Genomic DNA, 11,225 nt, shown 5'->3' with positions numbered 1-11,225 from the left:
GCTTGCTGGTTTGTTTGCGGCATATGCAGGTCCTGGTACAAGAGAAGGCCGCAAACACGCGTGTAACAAAGTTGCGATGGATGGATATGCTATACAGAGAGGGATAAAAAGTTTCACCTGAAATAAATAGGTGCTGATAAAAAGCTGCCATCAGAGTACTTTTGATCCACATCGTCTCGATCAGGTTCAGGTGTGCGTGCACTTGCAGCACCATAACCCGATGGCACGAGCAGAGCCGATCGAGCACGAACTGAGGCTCAGCAGAGCCACGTGCACAAGGAGCATGACATGAATGAAAGAAGAGAAGAGGGGGTGAAAAAGAGGGTGGTGGTGCATGTGCTTTTTATCTGGTAGATTAAGGTGTGGTGACACTGGCAATGGATGGATTAGCACCAAAAGGCAGGGGGCATCTGCTGCCGCGTGACCGGACGGATCGGACGACTGTTCCGACGCCGGCGTTCCGTCTGGACAGGACAGCTCCGGCCAGCCGGGCACCATCTTACCCTACGATTCGCGGCCAATTCCGAGGCCAGAGAAGCAGGCCACGTCGCCAGCTTTTCCTGGCCGTCGGATCAGCCGGGCGGACGGCCCGGATCTTGCGTTTCCCGGCCATTTTGCAAACAAGTCCTCGGACTTTATAGAAATCAACCTGCCGCCCCGGCCGCGACGGCCCTCCCCTCCTCCCTCCCCGGAGCCGTGGAGCTATGCGGCGCGGACGGGCCTCGCTGCGGCCAGCTTCCGGTGGAGGCGAGGCGAGGCGGGCGGAGCAAGGGTAGACGGCGGGCGCGTGGAGCAAAGGCACGCGACCGGCGACCGCGCGGAGCAAGGGCGGACGACGGCGCGGGGCCTCGAGCGGCTACCGGGGGCCGCCGAGCGCGCTGCGGGCGAGCGGCCGCGCGTCGGGCAGCGAGTGAGCTGCGGCCGGCACGTGGCAGCCGCGGCGGCTCGGTCCCCTTCCGAACGGAGGTCGGCGTCCTCCGCTGCATTGACCCCTCTCCCCTTCCTCACTCGATCTGTCCTCACTCGATCTGTTTCCTGGCGGAGGTCGACGTCCCCGACGCTACCGGCCCTGGAGGTCTCCGCTACGGAGCAGTGCATCTACGGTAGGTGGATTTGGCTCAGGTAAGATTCATATTGCTTGGATTTCGATCTCTCTTCCCGCTCCCTGCTCAGCTTGAAGATCTCTACTACATGGAATGGAGATTGCTGCAGAGAAAACTTGGATCAGCCACATGGTCGAGGTGCTCGTCGGACATAACGGCGGCTCCTGATGCCGCATTAACAGCAGGGGCAAAAGAAGAGGCGACCACGCAGGTCCCTGCTGGGGCGGTGGCGCCGTCGGGTGGCCTCGTGCCACCGTCCTAGCGCGGCCGCATGGCCGGGACGGCTGGCGACCGGCGTGACCCGTGTTGGGGAAGCCACGGCCGCGGCGCGTTACCTCTTCCTCTCCGTTGCCCCGGCTCAGCTCAGCGACCTGATCTGGTGAGCCCTCACCCTCTTCTTCTCCTCCTCTATTCCATGGCTGCTCCCGTAGGCGCTCCATCCCACCGTGTTCCCCTTCGTGCAGATGACTGACCGCTGCTGCTGTGCTGCAGTACTACTATTTGCTTACATGGATGTATTCTTTTCAGCAAGCCTTTTCCTTTGTTAGTACATGTATCTAAAGTGTTCTTCCATTTTCTAGGTTGTCGTATTCAGAGATGCCGCAGTCCTTATGCTTAATTATATTCATGAAATTAGACCGCATGGTTTTAAGTTGGAGTACATCTACTTCGAAATTAGCATACATATTTGACTGAATGGTAAGCTGGACTACAACTATTTCAAAATTAAGATGCATATTTGACTCAATGGAGAGGTACATCCTTAAGAGATGTAATAGCATGGGCCACAGCAGTTGCAATTTCCAAAATCAGTTAAGATTCCAGTATTTTAGTACATGTATCTAAAGTGTTCTTTCATTTTTTTTTAGGTTGTTATATTCAGAGATGCTGTAGTTCTTATACTGAATTGTGTTCATGACATTCGAGCACAAGGTTTTAAGTTGGACTACAGCTATTGCAAAAATAAGATGCATATTTGACTGAATGCTAAGTTGGAGTACAGCTATTTGGAAATTAAGATGCATATTTGACTCAATGGAGACGTACATCCTGAAGATATGTAATAGCATGGGCCACATCATTTGCAATTTCCATTCTCAGTTTAAATTCAAACATCTTACCATTTATAGTTGCATATAGCTATCCTCATGTAAAGGTATACTTCCTTCTCTATCTGTTTTGCCCTCTTTCTTGTTGGACATGTTGATTCTTGAACTTTCTTGGATAACATAGTAATAACTAGATATTGGGAATTAAATTTGACGTCAATTGTGATTATGCTTACATATTTAAGAAGCAAATCTTTGTAAGCCCATTGATTCATAGACATTCAATTATGCTTGTTGGTGGACTATAATAAATCTGGATGAACTGATAAACATAATGCGATGCCCTTCAGCTGCGCTTACAACTTTTCATTCATATGCGTAAGTTGAAGTGTACTTTTACTACTATTTTTCATGTTTTGATTACCTAAATGTTCAACCAAGATATTTTTTTGGAAATCATTAAATGACCCTAGATTGAATAATGTTGCATTCACAATATGATTATCTTGATTCATGATTGCTTACCAAGTTTACTTCACAACGTCTACTAATTTCCATCCAATGAGCAAATAGCTAGGGTTATTGGGCAGTTAAATAAAGTTTCAGAGGTGTCAACATCATACGATTAAATTGGATTGGAGAACTAATAAACTTTCAGGGTTGTCCTGGATTTATTTTTTCAGAACCTTCCATGTGTATGACTGCTGCTGTATCGCTATCGTTGCTATTGCTATTCTTCTATCTTCATATAAACCATTTTACTTAAATAGTGTAGCTGTTGTATATGATTCAATACCAGAGCATCAGCTGGTCATATTTCTTTTTTTTAGCCATAAAGAAACTTACAAATATGGGAGATTGTTTGCTTCTAATTTTCATGTATTCTCATGCATACCATTTGCTTATTGAAATGGATTACTGCAGTTTACATTGCCAGATGAACTATACATCTAAAAAAAGACCATTATTCATAATATAATGATGAGTAAGTTCCATGGAGTGGCTGACGACGGGAGTTCAATTTCACTTAATATTACTAGGCATATGAACTCTTAGTTTTACATGCAATTATTTTCAATCACCTCCTTTTCTCAGTTACACAGCCTTTTAAATTTGCAAAACATAGCTTGCGCTAATACTATCATACGGCATACACTAGACCAGCTCAAACTGGCGCACCAATGTCAGCGACCACGGCGACCCCTCGGCCTTCTTTCCCCAATCCCCCCAATGACCCCCGATCCGCCGCCGGCAGGGCAAAGGTGGTGCCCGGTGAAATTGTGAAATCTGGTGCGGCCGCCCATTGCGCCTTATGTGCTGCACGCCTCACAGTTCCCTTGCTCCCTCCGGCACCCCTCCAGCCTGACGCCCGGACCTCCCGGCCTCCTGCAATCTTGCTTCCTCAAGTACTACCTCCGCTCCTCTTCTTGCAGTTTTCCTTTCAGAAATGTTCTTGTCTTACCCTACGATTCACGGCCAATTCCGAGGCTAGAGAAGCAGGCCACGTCGCCAGCTTTTCCCGGCCGTTGGATCAGCCGGGCGGACGGCCCGGATCTTGCGTTTCCCGGCCATTTTGCAAACAAGTCCTCGAACTTTATAGAAATCAACCCGCAGTCCAACCTCCTCTCTCAGGAAATTTTGCAAAAGAACCCTAAATATTTTTTCAAAATCAACCCGTGGTCCAACTTCCTCTCTCAGTTCTTTTTGCAAAAAAAAACCCCAAACTTTTCAGAAATACGACCCGCCGTCCAAGCCTTCTTGGGCTGGCTTGCCACTCGCTCTGTCGGCCTCAGTGGGCCGAATTCGGCCCGATGCTGGTTTGTCTTCTCTATTATTCTTTTGCAATTACGAATAAATTTGCTCAAACTTTGAAATTGCGCAGCAAATTACAGAAAAAATTGTAAATAGAAAATTAAATTGTTTCGAAATCCTCATGAATACATTTATGCGTTGGATCCACAATAGAGTATGTTTTACTATAATTGTTTTAACTGTACACCTTTGCCTATATTTTTAATGGGCAAATATGAAAGCTTAATACTAACTCTTCTTTCCCACCTTAACACATAGTTACCACCATTCTTCAACCACAACAAACATAGCCAATAAACATAATACATATATCTCAATGCAAAAAAATGGTACTTATATAATAAAAGCAAGACAATTTATCCCTCAAAATATATAGAGAACAAAAAAAGAAAAATCTACCGTTGACATATATAATCACCGGTAAATGATAATTTCCAATTAACACAAACAAATACCACTAATATACTACACAAAGAATAATTCAGATAATATTAGTCGTACTCATATACCTAACTACAAAGGGAAAAAAAGAAACACTTTTATGATACACAAAGCAATAGCTCAAACAATGATTTAGAGTATGCAAAATTTATCTTTGGCTGAACTAACCATCAACTTCCCGCGAGCGGCAACGCCGCGATTTTTTCTAGTGCACTCGATAGATCTACCTGGAAAGGGAGGAGGAGAGCGTCAGCATTGCACTGGGCCTGACCCTGGACCAGACGCGTCCGTCCACCCGGCTCGAAGCTTCCACGCCAACGCGTGAACCAGCGCGCGCGCGCCCTGCCGCCGCACGTACGCTCGGGCGGCCGCCGCGCGCTGGCCGCCGATCGCGACACGCAGATACGGCCACCGGCCGCGATATGACGCGTCCACACCGCTTTCTTAGCTTTTTTCTCGGCCAGGGTCCCAGCAGCCACCAGGTAGGTCGCTGTCGCCGTGCGCCCGGTCCGCGGCGACGCCGTCGCGACGGCCGGCCACGGTGGTCGGCGCGCGGCCGCAAACCGAAACCTCTCGCGCTGTTGGCCGGACTCTCTCGCGGTGGCTAGAGAGCTCTCTCTCGATGCGCGCGCGTGCGCCGCCGAATCCAGGCGGTCCGCTGCTGGCATCGCGCTCGCGCATATTCCCCCGCGCCGACGACGTTGACGGCGGCGCGTGCCGCCGGAATCCTGCCCGCGTGGGCGCATCCGGCGAGTCACCATGGCACGCGTACGTGCGCCGGTCAAGGCAGCGCCGCCGCCGCCTCGCCGACGGGGGAATTCTCCGGGAGATCTTCCGCTCGATCAGAGGTTCGATTATTATGACTAGTGGTGGTACATTATTGTGATGCGATCACCCCGGAATTTTGATCACGTTAGTCGGTCGGTCAGATAAGCCGGTGAATATGTGCTCATCCTTCTATCCACCATTGATCGATATCACTACCCAGCAGAGTATAACTTGAGTGCCGGGGGGGTTCGTCTTCTTCCCCGACGTGGACGCCACCGGCTTAACTGGTCTTCGATGCCATTTTTCTCTTCTTTCTTCCACGCTACTGGGTTCTGCACGATGTACACGAGGTTCTGTTCGACGGCGTCCATGTGTGTTGTGGTGTGGCAAACCACAGCCGGGTGGCAGAATGCACCCGCCTAAGCCCAGAGGAAGAGTACTCGGGGGTTAGCTAGCGACTAGTTCGATCTTGCTCAAGAACGCGATGAACACAGCAGGTTTAGAGTGGTTCGGGCCGCCGGAGCGTAATACCCTACATCCACTATATGCTGTATTGCTCAAGACTGAAGAGTTCGCGCTGAGTCCAGCGTGTATGCCCTCGAGAGCCTGTGGTGTACAGCGAGCACTACCCTTTTATATCTCAAGAGAGGCGCGTACATGGCCGTTGGATCCCCGACAGGTGGGCCCAACCGATGCAGTAACAGTAACATATTGTTCATACATTATGGCGTTTCAGGCGAAGGAGATCATACTCCTGGATTTACTTACCTGCTCCAGGAATCACCCGTTCTGCATGTCCAGGCGCTGTCTTGTCGGAGCGGCGCCAGGCGTAGCTAGCGGCGTCGCCTGCCACGTAGCTGAACGTAGCTTGCGGTGTAACCGGCATGATGGAAAAGTGCCGTGCCGTCGTATCCAATTAATGCGGCAGAGGGGCTCTGCGCAGGTGCGGCACAGGCGGCTGCATTGTGTACCTTGGTAATACGCGTTCCACAGTGAGGTCTGACAAAGGCTGCCGCGCGTGCCGCGGCAGCAGAGCACGCCTCAACCACCTGCATTGAATGCGGGGGGTGGGCGAGTCTTCCAGCGGAAGACCCGCGCTCGAGCCTGTGCCCGTGCCTGCGGGACACGTGGCGGCTCCGGACCCCCCGGGTGGTATGTTGGTTCTACCGCGTGGGAGGTCCGGACGGACGTGGGAGGTCTCGGACCCCTATGGGGGGTCCGAGGCCTCGGCTGTCAGCTCGGAGGTTCCCTTCCTCAGGGACACGTGGCGTCTCCGGACCCGTCCCCAAGCGGGGAGCGGGTCCGGGGCCGTTGGCCCGGTGAGGTAAGGGCCTGACCCGTGGGGCCCGGCTGCTCCGCCCTTCATCGCGTGGTTACGGATAACTACGCGGGTCTTGCCTTGCTTCAGTTGAAGTGGGTATCCCTGCTACAGGGTATCGACAGTGGCCCCCGGGCCCACCTCGGGGGAGGTTCGAACCCGCAGGTGGGGCCACTACTGCGATTTGGCCCTACATAGCTTAAAGCTTCTCCCTGCAAGGGTCATGACCGGCTTTGACCATCCATCGGGTTGGTTGCTATCTCATCACATCGCAACGGCTTACTGACTTGTGGCCCCCACGCACAGTGGTTCACCTAGTCACGCGCGCGATGCCCGGCATTGTTGCGTCTGGAGTAAACGGGGTATTTACCACCAGCGCATTTCCCGAAGAGCCCGGTCACGCCAGCGCTTAACGCGCGCACGTCAGCTCAACTTCCGCCTCGCTTCGCGCGCGGACGACGGCTCAGATACCGCCCTTTCACACCTTTGTGGTTACCCGCCCTCCCTGACAGGTGGGTCTGGGCCCCATTGCCAAGGATTGGGCGGCTAACTCCAGGCGTGTGCGTCGCTTGGTTTGCGGCGACGGTTCCATGGCGCGCCGGTTGGGTCAGGCTTTATAAAGGGACGAACCGCATACCACGGTCACCTTTCCGCATTCGCCTTCTTCCTTCCTACCTTTGCACCCCTTGCCTTTGCTCTTTCGCATAGATTGCTCCACACTTCCACAGTGAAATGGCCTCCCTTGTTCATCCCCGCCGTTTCCAGACCGAGGAAGAGCTGAGCACGGTGCGCCGCCTGCTTGGGTGGAGTGCACAGGAGACTGGCTGGGGGATCCGAGCAGGCTTGGTTCCCCTCGGCAACCTCCGCGCCGGGGATTTTGTGCTATTCACCTCGCACATTTCCACCGGCGTGGGGCAGCCGATCTCTTCGTTCCTGCTGTTGCTGCTAGAAGACTTCGGCCTCCAACTTCAGCACCTTACGCCCCACTCCCTCCTCCTGACGTCCATCTTCGTCCATTTGTGCGAGATGTTCGTGGGAGTGCGGCCCTGCGTCATCCTCTTACGCCACTTCTTCATACTGGTGAAGTCCGGGAGGGCTAAGGATGAGGTGGGGGCGTATTATTTCCAGACAAGGAGCGACCTGCCGGCGCATTACATTCCCGGCCTCACTGGCGGGAAGTGGGAGGAGTGGCGCAAGGATTGGGTGATCGCCACCACCGAAGCCAACGAGCGCCTCGCCCTGCTGACCGAGGGACCCGCCTCTGACCGAGCATCCTGGAGGGCCAAGCCGTCCCTGCAGCCGGAGTTCGACTCCGTGCTGGGCAAGATCAGGTCACTGGCGGAGAGCGGCCTCACCTCATTGCACGTGCTCGGAGATTTCCTGAAGCGCCGGATCGCCCCCGTGAAGCAGCGGCCACGTCCTGCTTGGAGCTTTACCGGCCTCAACGTCTGCAGCAGGACGCACCGCGGAGAGAGGAGCGACCTGACCCAGGAAGCCTTGGAGGTCCTGGTGCGGGCGGTGACGGGGGAAGTCTTCGACCCGGAGCACCTAATCCTTCCTCAAGGCGTCGTCCCCCTCTGCGAGGACTCGCGCCTGAGGATAGCGTTGCTGGCTACCCTGCCAACTCTCGACGACGGCGGGCTGACCGCACGAAAGACCGGAGGCGACCCGAACCGCGGGCTCCGGATCCCTAGCGCGTCCGAAGACCAAGCTATTCCGAGCGCTGCGGGGTCCGGCCCCACTACGAAGGGCAAGCAGGACGTGACCGGGAGCGCCGCCACCAGCGGTCCCAGCCAGGCACGGAGCAGTTCTGGCACGTCGTCGGGAGATGCAGGCCGGCGTAGGTTACTCAGGGGCGACGGGACCCCAGTCACGGAGCCCGCTGCGAAGCGCCAGAGGATCGCTGGGGGCGCGGGCCAGGGCAGCTCCCGGGCCTCCGGCCCTCACGGGACCGCGCCGCCACCATCACCACCGAGAGATAGCTCCCTCCGGCAGCAGCAGCAGCAGCGGCCACGGGAGCAGCAGCAGCAACAACAACGGGAGCAGCCGCAGGAGCAACAGCAGCAGCAACAGCAACAGCAGCCAAGGAAGCAGCAGCGGCTGCAACAACAGGAGCAGCCGTAGGAGCAGCAGCAACAGAAACAGCGGGAACAGTCCCGGGATGCGCCACCATCGCCGCCCGGGAGCAGCGGCAACAACAGAAGCAGTCGTCGAGCCTCCGTGGTCGCTGGATACCCGGCGCTTCTGGGTTAGTCTTATTCTGCTCACACCCCTTATTCTAGGTGCTCTGTTTTTTGCTGAAGGCTTCTTTTCCTTGTTGCCAGGGCTCCTCGCCCAAGCAGTTCTTCCACCATCGCTGTCTCGTCGGCTGGTGCCCAGGCGACCCGGGCCTCGGTGGCGACAGCGGGAGCGACAGCGGGAGCGACAGCGGGCGCGAAAACATCAGGTTCGGCTATGCCCGACGCAGTGGCGGCGGATGTGCCAGTGCTGGGTGCAGCCGCACCCGACGCAACAGCGGCGGAGGCATCAATGCTGGGCGCAACCGCACCCGACGCAACGGCAGCGGAGGTGCCAGTGCTGGGCGCAGCCGCACCCAACGCAGAAGCGGTGGAGGCGCCAGTGCTGGGCACAGCCGCACGCGACGCAGCGGCCCTCCAGCCCCCGGCTACGGCGACAGTTGCGCCGGCACCGGATTTGGCTGCGGCGAGTGCGACGGCGACCAGTGCTGCAGCGGCGAGCACAACGACTACCGAGGCCCCGATGCTTGCGCCGGAAGCTCCCACCTCCAGCTCCAGTCCTGTTGCAGAGGAGTTGGAGGTGGTCTTTGGCAGGCGGCTCCTGCAGCTCCAACCCCCGGAGGAGGAAGCGACTCCCCTCCCCCAGGTGCTGGTCCAGGTCCGGCGGTCGATAGAGGAGGCAACCTCTTCTGCAGAGGCGGCCTTCCGGCGGGAGTGGGCTGCCCTGGAGAGCGAACGCCAGCGCCTTTCCGACTGGCACACCCGCCTGGAGGCACACACGAAGGCTGAAGCCTCCCATGCTGCGGAAGCTCGGTCCAAACTCAAGGCCGACCAAGAGGCCTACCGAGTCAACCTTCGGAAGGTGTTTGACCAGGAGTTCGCAGTATCGAGCCGGGAAAAATCCCTTGCGCAGCGGGAGGAGACCTTTGTCCTGGAGGTTGTCAGCTTTGCGGCTCAGCGATCCGAACTTGAGACTGGCCTCGCGGCCCAACGGCCCGAGCTTGAGACTCGCAACCAAGGTCTTGAGGTCCGGAGGCAGGAGCTTGACAATCTCTCTGCAACTCTGCAGAGATGGCGCGAGCAACTGCAGGAGAGGGCCAGCAAGCTGGCTATTGCCGAGGCGGAGCTGGAGGAGGACCGGAAGTCCCTCGACAAGCGAGAGTCCCTCACCGCCAACATGGAGAAGCTGCTTGGGCGCCAGCGCGACTCCCTCAAAAAGCAGAAGGAGTCGGCGGAGAAGAGGAAGGCTGAGCTCGAGGAGAGGTCCCGCGAGGTGGAAGCGGCCAAGGCAGCTCTGGACACCCGGGTGCACGAGGCGGTCCAGGAGGCGGTCCGGAAGCTCCAGGAGGACCAGCGCGCGGGGGCCCAGTGAATCGCTGACTGGGCGACCGAAGCGAGCTTAGCATTGGTGCCACTTGGAATGAACCCAATCCAAGTGGCAGAGCCGCCAGCTTCGATAGCTGACGCCCTCCCAGTGCTGAACTCTGCTTCGGATAGGCTCCGGCGTTTGGAGCCGGTCCTTGCTGGCCAGCTTGAAGTCGAGGGCCACGAGCTGATCCGGATGGTGGCGGAGCACTTCCTGACCTGCCTCCGGAGCCACGACCCGGCCATCTCGCTGACGCCCGTGGTCGATGGCTATGTAGCGGAGACGGAGGCTGCCGCTCGGGACAGCGTGCGGGAGGTCGTCGACTTCATCGCCGCCTACTTCAAGCGGGAGCCTGCAGACCCTTGAGCTGGGCATTGTACCTTTTCCCTTTTATGTTATGTAACAAACATTGTACTAGTTGAAAATTTTGAAATAGAAGAAAATTTCAACTTAGTTGTTTGTCAGTTGCTGGTTTGCGGTATGCAGCACCCCGGCGCCCTGGCCCCCTGGCGGATAGGTTCAGTTGTTTGGACCTATCTGTCATTCGAGCCGTAGAAAGATATTCTGGACCCCCGTATGAGACTGGGCAAGCGTCCTTGGGCATAGGTGTAGCATAGTTTGCAAGCCGAGCGAGCGTCTTGTTCCCTTCCCTGTGTGGCAGAAAGAACTACAGAGAGGAGAATCAACTTGCTTGAATGGTAGTAATGATACTGCAACCTAGCTGTTTGACGTATGCAGGATCGATCCTTGGTGTCTGGCTCAAAGCGAAAGCCCCGGCCCCCTAGGAGATAGACTCAGTTGTTTTGAGTCTGTCTACCACCAAGACTGGACCTCAATCTGCATGAAACCTTAAAGCGGATGCCGGGACCCCCTGGTAGGTAGGCTCAATGGTTTGAGGCTGGCTACCACTAGTCAAGGTTTAGCCTGTGTACCACTTCAAAGTTACAGCTTAGTAGCAGGCCCGCGGAACCTATTCTGGACCGGCCCCCAGGCTAGCACGAGGTCCGGAGCTCCAGATGCACAGATCCAGGCAATTCTGTGCTTGTTACAGAGTGGTGGAGTGTGTAGGCTTAGTGTGCGGAACTAGGCTAAGGCGCTACACAGGTCTCCGGACCACTCCAGGAAACAACA

General features: G+C 55.6%; 1 long non-coding RNA gene across 3 annotated transcripts; it reads left to right on the top strand.

Annotated features, from left to right (window-relative positions):
• Positions 1 to 895: 895 nt before the first annotated feature.
• LOC120712298 lies at positions 896 to 3,063 on the top strand. 3 transcript variants are annotated; one of them, XR_005690839.1, is made up of 3 exons: positions 896 to 1,482; positions 1,685 to 1,802; positions 1,973 to 3,063. It is a non-coding gene; the product is annotated as an uncharacterized LOC120712298 (long non-coding RNA). The 3 variants fall into 3 exon arrangements; XR_005690838.1 differs by having other exon boundaries at positions 897 to 1,122; positions 1,213 to 1,482; positions 1,685 to 3,063; XR_005690837.1 differs by having other exon boundaries at positions 1,685 to 3,063.
• Positions 3,064 to 11,225: the final 8,162 nt, after the last annotated feature.

Source organism: Panicum virgatum, chromosome 6K, assembly GCF_016808335.1.
Source record: "Panicum virgatum strain AP13 chromosome 6K, P.virgatum_v5, whole genome shotgun sequence".
NCBI classification, from domain to species: domain Eukaryota; kingdom Viridiplantae; phylum Streptophyta; class Magnoliopsida; order Poales; family Poaceae; genus Panicum; species Panicum virgatum.
The sequence above is the reverse complement of the archived record's forward strand: the minus strand, read 5'-3'. Positions and strand labels throughout refer to the sequence as shown.